We start from the raw sequence: 10,151 nt of genomic DNA on the forward strand, positions 1-10,151 counted from the left end.
TGGTAACTGGGGTCTGCCTAGTTGATTCCAATCAAAGGATACAACCAGGTTGCTTGGTGGTGGGACCGAATATACGGCCGGGTATGACCCTGATGATGTTCCTTCCTGCGATAAAGGAATGGGCGCATTGCCCTGACGCTCATCAGAGTCGGTGTTGATGAAAAGAACCTGGATGGTGTCATCCTTATTCTCTTCAGTGAGGGTGTCGCATGAAGATGACTCTTCGGCGACGGTGTCATTTGAAGATGAAACTTCTAAAGGTAGAACCGGGTCAACTGCCGTATCGACCTTTGGACTTTCGTCCGGTCTGGATTCAGTAGGTTCATTTTCAGTGACTGACGCTTCAGCCGACCACTTGAGCGGGCCAACTGTATTTTCAACCAACGAAGGACTTGGCACGAGTTTTTTCTACCCAGGAGGAAGTTTTACCGGTGAAACCGGACGATCTTCCAAAACTCTCTTCGCTTCGTCTAAGAAGGGACAACGGTGGATGGCATGACTGCCTTCACACAACATACAAGGGAATCTTACTCCCCCTTTTTGTCTTGATCCTTCACTTTCGCTGGTTGACGGAAAACAATCAACTTGATTGTCAGAGGTTGATGCCCCCGAATTGTGCAAACGAGGGGACCAGTCCCTTAGTATCTGGGGAATACAGGGACAATCTCTGTGGAAATGGTCTCCTCTACATATGACACATGGCGATTTAGGCCCGGTCGGTGCAGTGTGTGAGTTTTTGTCAGCTGTCTTCTGCTTGCCCCCAGTCGCCTTCGCCATAGGCTCCTTCTGCTTCTTTTCTTTCTTCTTCTTTTCCTTCTTCTCCTTGGGAGGTTGACTTTTGCCAGCTCTACCTTGCGAAGATGAAGGATCAGAGGAAGTATTGTAAGAAGTGGAAGGCTGGTGGGTAGTTCTAGACTGTTCTGACTGTTGATTCGACTGTTCAGGATTAGTGGCGATCTGGACTACATTAGTTGAAAAGAGCCATACAGGTAGGCCAATTGTCAATCCTGGAAGTGACAATGTCGCCATATGAGGCGCACCAACATCTCCCCAAGAGGAGAAGGGATTTGGACTTCCACCAAGGTTGCATCCTTGGTTGGTGGGCTCCATACTTTTCAACTGAAAGATCAACGTGGGAATAACAGGTGATTTTGTTCCGCTTAAAATAAATTTTATTAACGACGCTTTTAGACACAAACTTGCTTTTTCATGTTTTAAGAGTCGAGAAAAAGCTAAAGATGACTCTAGTCGCCTTCGATGTATTAACGAGCCCGAAGTGACAAATGCTCGGTTGGACTTTTTCAGTTATAGAGTTTGAAAAAGGCCAAAAGAAACTGCTCTGGAGTTCTAGGCAGAGGGTGTGCCAAACTTTTCGCGAAACCACAGAATACGTTTTACGGTACGGGTGGTCGATCTTCGTGAATGCTGTGTTCACTGCATCGCGATCAGTAGGGCGGCCGACATGGCTTCCTATGGATAAAGGATAATTGCCTATAGGGGTCTCCCAATATATACGCGACGGTACGTGGGAGCACAAGTCCGTGTTAGTGCTACCGACTCTCAGGAGGAATCACCCACCTTCGTAGAGATCGACAGTCACTATGTTTAACGATGCCGGAACACGTCTCTACCTAGACCTCTAGATGTTTGCGTTATGTTACAAAGCGTTGTTATGTAAATTGGATTTATTTTAATGTTGATCTTGCTTAGCAGTTTGCCTTTGAGGATCACCACGAGATGTATGTATACAACTTCCTAAATGCAATCTAAGATGAGAAGCAAAACTTTTCAATCTTTCAACTTTGAAAACCTTAATCTACTGAGGGAAAAGAAAGACATCAACTTTTCTCACAGATCATAGAACACACACTAAATGCATTTTTTCCTAAATCACATGCAAACTGTCAATAATGCACATGCACAATGCAGATATTTCTTTTCTTTTTCCTTAATGTTGATGTAAGACAAAAAGGAAACTGTTGTATAACTTTGAATCTAATTTCAAGCGAAAGTAAACAAGCTTGTTCAAAATCAAAAGACACCTTAAGATCGACTTGTTTAGACACTGGAAATGTATATATTCAAACCACAAAATGAAAAACAAACAAACTCAAACGGCCATGAACAGTAACAAAACTAGCTCTTAAGATCACAAAGACACTTTTACAGTTCAGGATCTAAGAGGCCACAGCTATACTGGTTTGCTTTTCACAATGGGAAACTGTAACTGAAACAAGAAATACTGAAAGAACAATCACAGTTTCATCACACAACTGAGGCGGAATGATGTCAAGGAAAGTTGGTTTACAGCAAGTACTAATGACAAGCAATCAGCAGCAAATAACAGTGAAAACAGGGCCAAGACTCAGTGGGAAACCTCAGGAAGACATAGCCTAACTGGTCCAGCGCAGGCTCTGGTCTGTCAAACTGACTCTCAGCGCAGTTCCCGAAGGGAGTACCTGCACTGAAATGCAGACTGCCTTTGGACAGCCTGCACTAAGACACGAGAGTTGCGTTTACAAGGATTTCCGGGTCATAAAAAGCTCAAAAATTCACTGTTTTTGCTGAAATAAGAAGCTATAGGTCAAGTACAAGCTAAGGGATGATCAAGAGGATGAAAAGCTATCACAAAGAGCACAAGAGTCTTTCGTAGATCAGCTCTTCAAATCATGAATCTGCTCAGAAAATGAGCAAGAGTAGCAGCCCCTCTACTTCGCTTTTGATATAGTCAAAAGCTTTTCGATTTGGTACTCTTTTGTTCAGGAAATGAATAGCAAAGATACTACAAACACCAACAAGATACTAGGCTCCCCAGCGGAGTCACCAGTTTGTTGTGGGGAAAAGTATCCGACTCAGAATGACCCTATCCCTACTCTAAGGGTGATAGTTCCTTAGCAACAACTGAAAGTAAAGCTTTGATATTTTTCCTTTATGAAAATACAGAGAAGGAAGAAAAGATTGACTAACCGATGTCTTTCGCTTTTGTCGATCCTGTCTTCTCTCTTTGCCTCTTGTTCCCAGCTCCTTGCTCCCTTTGCCGGCCCAGCTACACAAAGATCCTGCAAAAACAAGAGAGGGAAACTACAAGAAACATGTACTCATAACTGATGCATGGATTAGAATGGATCAAATATACAGATAAAAACAATACATCATTGCAATACAAGTATATAAGAGAACATCAAAGCTTTATTGATAGAAGAAAAAGGTTCTGAGAAGGTTACAACCATAAATGGCTCCAATCCAGCAGCACCTCCCCAGCAGCAAGAAATCTCCTCTTCTCCTCTATAAAAGCAATCACCCAATAGCTCTAACTGTAAACCAACAGCACTTCCTTGCTTTGCACAAAATTCCAGCCTCCCTAGACCTCATAGAAGAGCTCTATATATAGGAGATTTGGAGAAAGGATGAGTCAGCTTGAGGCTGGCATAAAGCTGACTAGTGTCCTCTCTCTCTTCAGTTAAACTTCAGTTCTTGAGTCCACTTGGAGATCCTTGCTTCCACATGGAGATCAAGTACCTCTTACTCATCACAGGGCGAATTCCTCGAACCAAGTGTCAGTTTGGAAGCTTCCTGGGCAATTGACACCTTGCAGAATGACTGTGCCACTTGGCCAATCTCGCCCAGTGCAGGTAGCCTTCATTAGAGTTGACTTTTAGCGCAGGTACAAGGAGGAGCAGTTGACATTCAGCGCAGATGCTCAGTGGAGCAGCTGACATGATCCAAAAATAGCCTGTTTTTAAGTGTTTTCAGGTGGAGAACTGATAGGAAGTGCTGTGGTTTGCTGACCTTGTTCCTCTAGGGGTAAGAACAACCTGTTTAGGGACTGAGGATCCCTGTAATTATTGACATTTCATGCTCCATGCTGCGAGGCACAAAAATGTCTATAACAATAGCTCACTACATGTTTTGGCGACAACATTCATTTCCAAAGATATAGCTCCAGTTATCATACCTTGGATGCTAATCCTTGGGAGTTCCTATTATTTCTCAGTGCTAGCATACTTTCCCCTATTGGAAATAACGTAGTTATTATAAGGGTTAATCTTACTACATTATGTACCTTGGTCCCATGTTCCTCATTGATAGGTTATCTTGGACTAGGGTGATAGAGTCCTTATTTCTCTTATGCTTGGTAGGATATCATGTGCTTGATTCTAGTTCATTCTCGCACTATTTAGATTCATACATCTGTTTTAGTGATTCAACCTCCATTACATTTCCTTATATTTGATATGCTCTATTAAGTAGTTTCTGGAGCCATCAATACCATACCTCGTGCATTCATATCGGGGGATGTATACTGAGGGAAAAATAAAATAATATATTGAACATATAATAGGTGGCAAAGGGTTTTTATATGTTGTGTGCCTTAGACCATTAAATGCCACAAATCATAGAGATATGTGCTTGAGGGTGGATTGAGTAATTGCATTGTGGGAGAACTAATAAGCATCTACAGTGTATATCAAAAGAAGAAATTTGCATTGTAGAATGCATGTGATATCATAAGAGAGGCATCATGTCATTGTACTAGGATATAGATATAAAGGGGTATAAACATTAATGGAAAATGGATACCTACAATATCTAGTGAAAGTAGGGGTTTTTTTTTAATTGGGAAAGTGTATTGGGTTTGCATTGGTATGGGGTTAAATAAAGTGATTTTTAGAGGTATTTTCCAATATGTTGTCAAACTAAGGGTATTCTTTAATATGACATGAATGCACGTGCTATGTCAGAGGTTCATTGAGTGAATCCCTGATGTTAAAATATGAGGGAGGTCTTTCTATTTATCTAGGATCCTATAGTTTTTCTTTTACCCCACAAAGAGGAATTAGTTCCTTTATATTCAAATTAGTTGTAGTGTTCACTATACTTCTATATTTGTCCAAGCCTCTTGGTTATAGAACTATATATAACATTGTTGATATCATTGTGTTATGATATAGTGCTCTTTCACCCTGATCAAATCTTTTATTATGTTGTGAGATCATTTTATCTCAATGTACATATCTCACATATATTGAGGTATAATCATTGATGGAAAAAGGGACAACTCATGAATGTTGTTGAATAGTCAGTGATGTGATCATTATTATACTTTATTGAATGATCGCAACCCTTCTATTTGAGTTAATAATGATAGGCCATCCTTCATATGTAGAACTATCAAACAAATACCATGCCTCCAATTTGGAGGCTCACTTTATATATTGGATGCTACAAGAAGGATGTAGGTTGACTTTATGTATTGACTGTCTGGATCATGATAGTCTGCATATCACTTTAGTTGTGTAATCATGTTGTTTTTCCAACGATCACCACAAAAATATGATACAAGACGACTAATTGTAGCCCCTATGAAACACATGTATAGATATGCTTTGCATGACCTGGCATCACTACTTTAGATTAATTGCTCCTAATGTATACATGTTATTCCTCTTACATATCCTTTCATTCTACATAAACATATCCTAAGTTAATATATATTAGGTCGAATCTACTACCATATCTCTTCAAATAGTCACGTCGACTCTAGTATAGGGCCACCGCTCAACCATTATATATTGTTTGGTCATGGGTAGTTCTATGGAATTAATGTGAAATCCTAAACAGAAAAACGAAGCAAGAAGAAAGAACATCTCAAGTTTAAGGAAGAACAAAGAACCCTAGGACAAAGAAGAAGATATTTTGGTTGTTGGCTATAGTTTGGTTTATGGTTTTTTATGGTAACTCTGTGATTAGTTTTGGTGAAACATTAACAGAAAACTCAACACAACTCAATTATCACAAAATAGACTCTTTTTGTCCCTCTTAAAGACATTAAAACCTATTGAAGCACCAAGCCTATCTGGGATTTGTCTTTGTGGCATAGGACCAAAGATTTGAAACAAATTTCTATGTAAAGTGGTTGTGTAAATATGCTGAAGTTTCTCTGTGGATGTGAACATTCTAAGGTCATATTCTTTGTGAATATGAACCTTCTCAAGTTATATTTTCCATGGATACAAACCTAGTCTGAGGTTATATTCTTTATGGAAGGCGATTTGTCTAAGGCTCATATTCTTTATGGATCCTATGATAATCATCACTTGGAGCAAACCTACTTGGTAGACCTTGAAATCCTCTTGGAATAACTTTTCAAACATAAGTAGTAGATTTTTTAGCAGTAAAGGATCATGCCTTTTGGGCTTATTGGATTAGTCCCCTTGAGCAGACCTACTTGATATGGGATCAAAACTACTCATCGTCTATCTAAACATACCTATTCATCGTAGGATAAATCTACTATTTTTCATCTTGTTGAGTAGATTAGTGGCATTTTTGGAGAAATTTTTGAGGGTGTATTTGAAGAAATTTATAGTCTTGTTGAATACTTGAAGCCCTGTTGAAGTAGCTGTGAGTAGACTTGAAATACTTCAAAGAAACCACCTGGTATCTGAGCTTGATAACCATTTTGGAGTAGAAAATTGTATATGTGATAAACCCCTTGACGATGAATAAACAAATGGTGATTTCAAGAAGAACTTGTAATATGTTTTGTAGTAGACCATGTAGACTTTGGATACCTCCTAAACCCTTGATGTAGACTTGAAAACTAGTTTGTTTATTTGTTTTGGAATCATTCTTGAAACTTTTTTGGAACAAACTTGAGAAAATTTGAAGTGAACTTGGAGTCATCATTAAATCAATCTTGAGGGGAATCTTGAGATAAATAGTGGTGTAGTCTTTGAACCCTTGTTGAAGTAGTCCTTAAAGCATTATTGGAGCTTTGTTGAAGGCATCCTTCAATACTTGTTGAAGAAGATTTTGGAATTATTGAAGCAATAATGAAGCCACCTTGAAGAATTGAAGTGAATTGAGAGGGTTAGATCCCTAGAGGATTGGAGTCCTCATACAAGGTTTGAGCCTTATAAGAAACTAGGTTGGAGCTTGTATAGATTTTTAATGATTGGAGGCCTCAAAGAAGGTTGGAGCCTCATTGAGACCAAGTTGGAGCTTGGATTAATATTTGAGGATTGGAGTAATCATTCAAGGTTGAGCTTTGAAAGAGCTAAATTTTTATTTTATAGGTTGGAGCCTGATTGTTTGTAAAAGGATTGGAGTCCTCTTCATTTCCATTAATAAAATTATTTTTCTTGTTGTATATTTTGTGTTCTAGTTTATCTAATAATCTTAACTGGCATAATATAACAATTGTAAAGAAATATTGGTTCACCCCCACTCTCAGTATTTCCAACAACATCATTGGTTTATTATTGATGAGTGGTTCTCCTTTTCCATTATGTGGGTCATTCTCATTCCTTGGAAACTCCATTCACTCCTTCATCATTCCTATGCTTGAATAAAGAAGTTTTGTTTTATTCCAGCTATATAATTTTCTCCCAACCTCACACATCACGGGAAATATGTTATCAACTTAAAATTGCTCACTTACGACATTTTCAGTAGTTACGTATAAATGAATAATTTTATTGGCATGCATATCCCTCATCTGTAGCTCCATTAAATGAAGATATTACCTCAAACTTATTGGAGTAATCCTATTTAACATCTAAAGTTGACTAAATTTGATCAATGCAAATATTAATCCATTATGTGCATGCGGGCAATGCAAAGTAATTCCTAAAAAACACTTCCAAGCCTTTAAATAATTGGTTTTTATTATTTCAATCCCAAATCAATATACCCAAATTATTATGATGTGATGTTAGTTACATGTGGACCATATCAAACCTTACTCTATATTTTAAACTTTGATTCACTCATCTTCAACCACAATAAAGAAGACCTTGCAAAGTGGGTTATCCACTACACAACTATAAATGAAGCACTTAAGGTCATTCTCCATATCCATCTATAAAACTAAGGTTATGTTATTACAATGCCATCAAGATATTAAGGAACTCTTCCTCTTGGTTTCATATTCTAGCCTCTTAACCTTATTCATCAACCAAGGTTGGAGTTGTGAGTACATCAATAAAATAAATGCTTATTCCATGGAGGGGATTTGGATCCCATTTGACTTTAGGAAGCTCATCCACTAGTTGATGTTTCTCTGTTTTTTCATTGCAACAATGATAATCTCACATTCTTTCAATTCCTTTGTTAATATTAAGCATTTTTTTCTTCATGCTTTGCATTTTATCAAATATTTTATGGTCTAGTATTTGACGGATGTGAGTAGAGTTAGGGATTTATTTCTATGCACTACAACCATTTATGTATGGCCCAATTCACGATCAAGTTTAAAGTATTTTTTCTCACCCTTGTGACAAATACCCACTGATAGATTGAGTTTAATGTCTCATGTGTAAATAATGTATACTCATTGTAAATATTACTAGTATATAGCTCAAGGTCAAGGCCCAATAAATAAATGCATATATTTCACCATGGTGGGATAGGATTGTGGTGTAGTTGTTATGTTTTCCATGACATATTTTTATTGTGAAAAGTATGCATAAATGTAATATCCACTGAAAAGTTTTCTTAAAAAGAAACAAGATGAATACGCTACAACAAAAGGGGAAGAGGGAAGGGGGTGCATAGGTGATTTGACTTGACATTAGTTCTTTAAAGTACATCATTCCTTTCCCATGCTTTCTTACGAATCTTTTCCATCAATATTTGACTTGGGTGGTTGTTTAGTTGCTTCCCCGTTCCTCTTCGGAAGGCCATACTTTTCTTATCCAAATTCCTAAAGGAAAACCAATGTTCACCTAATTCAATGATCATTCTTACTCTCCTCCATTCCCTATTAAGCCATGAGGGCTTCACCTTGTTGACCAATATCTTACTACGATAATCCATAAAGGGGTTTTTTTTAATATGAAAAATAAATTCATTATATTGTAGGTATTTGGGGTGGATTAGGGGTACATAGAGATTTATAGGTATTCAAGGGTATAAAAAAGGGTATCTAGTAAAAATAAGGGCCTTTTTATTGGAAACATGTACTTGGAGGGGGGTTCAACAAATTTGTTTTTGGGAGATATTTAATAATATCTAATAAAATTAGGGGTATTTTTTAATATCTCATGAATGAATGTGCTATGTTGTAGGCTCACAAATTGAAAACCTTGTGCATTGATCATCCCTCTCCCATTTGAATTTCCTTTTGGTATGAAAAAAAACTTGGATGTATCCATGTTGTTCATGCATGGAAATGGCAAAAGTATTCCCACAATATTATTACTGGTAAGGGTTAGGTACATACTATAAGAGTTGAAAACGGAATGAGATGGTAAACTATGGTAGGTATGTCCATAATAGTTGAAGCAAAGAAACCTAAAACCTTGTTAGTGTTTCTTATCGACTTTTTTGTCCAAGTGTTTCTCCTCTAGGCCATTTGAAGTAGGAAATCAATGGTATTGGATTCTTTCTTCTTGCATTACAAGGGAGGGAGATCCTTAAGGTGTTGAAGAATGAAGAAATTGTTTGATTTTAAGCAAAATCATAGAATATAAGTGTGAAAAAATATTAGATTAGCTACTTGCAAAACAAGAAAGAAGACAAAATAAAACTACTAAGAAATTGACTAATGAACGAAGGAAACAATTTTAATTACACATAAAATATGATATATATTATTGTTGAACACGAACAGTACATATACTCTCCTGGAGGAAGAACCAACTTGAATTAGGTTGGAATTACATGTGCATGTACTCAATATAACTCAAAAGTACTTTCCCTAGTTGGTAAGTGAGTCAAAATTAGACTCAGAGACCCAAAATTACTAAAATATCCTAAACTAGAGTGAACTAGACGTAGGCAGATTTAGAAATCAATTAAAACTAATTAATAACTCTCGCAAGCAAAAATTTAACTTGCTGAACTTAGTTAGACTCCAAAATATGACTAAAAGTCAACTAAGGAGGAAAGAGAAAAATTGTAGCTCAATACTACAAAATGGGGAGGAAGTGCATACTTGGTATAGGATGACCTAGGAAAGTGATAATTCAAATTATTGGAGTGAATTTAGCCATGCTATCCTTTAAGATGTGTCTAACCAGCACCACATGCCATCGTAGGTGGCACCTCAACTAAACATAGATGTATTGAAAATAGAAAACCCTAAAAATTGAAAATGTGCCAAATGATAGGGAATGTCTAGTATTAATGAAATGTGGTCATATGTG

The sequence above is a fragment of the Pinus tabuliformis genome, chromosome 5_2, assembly GCF_031772625.1.
Source record: "Pinus tabuliformis cultivar Carrire ecotype Pingquan chromosome 5_2, CPIR1, whole genome shotgun sequence".
Taxonomy (NCBI): domain Eukaryota; kingdom Viridiplantae; phylum Streptophyta; class Pinopsida; order Pinales; family Pinaceae; genus Pinus; species Pinus tabuliformis.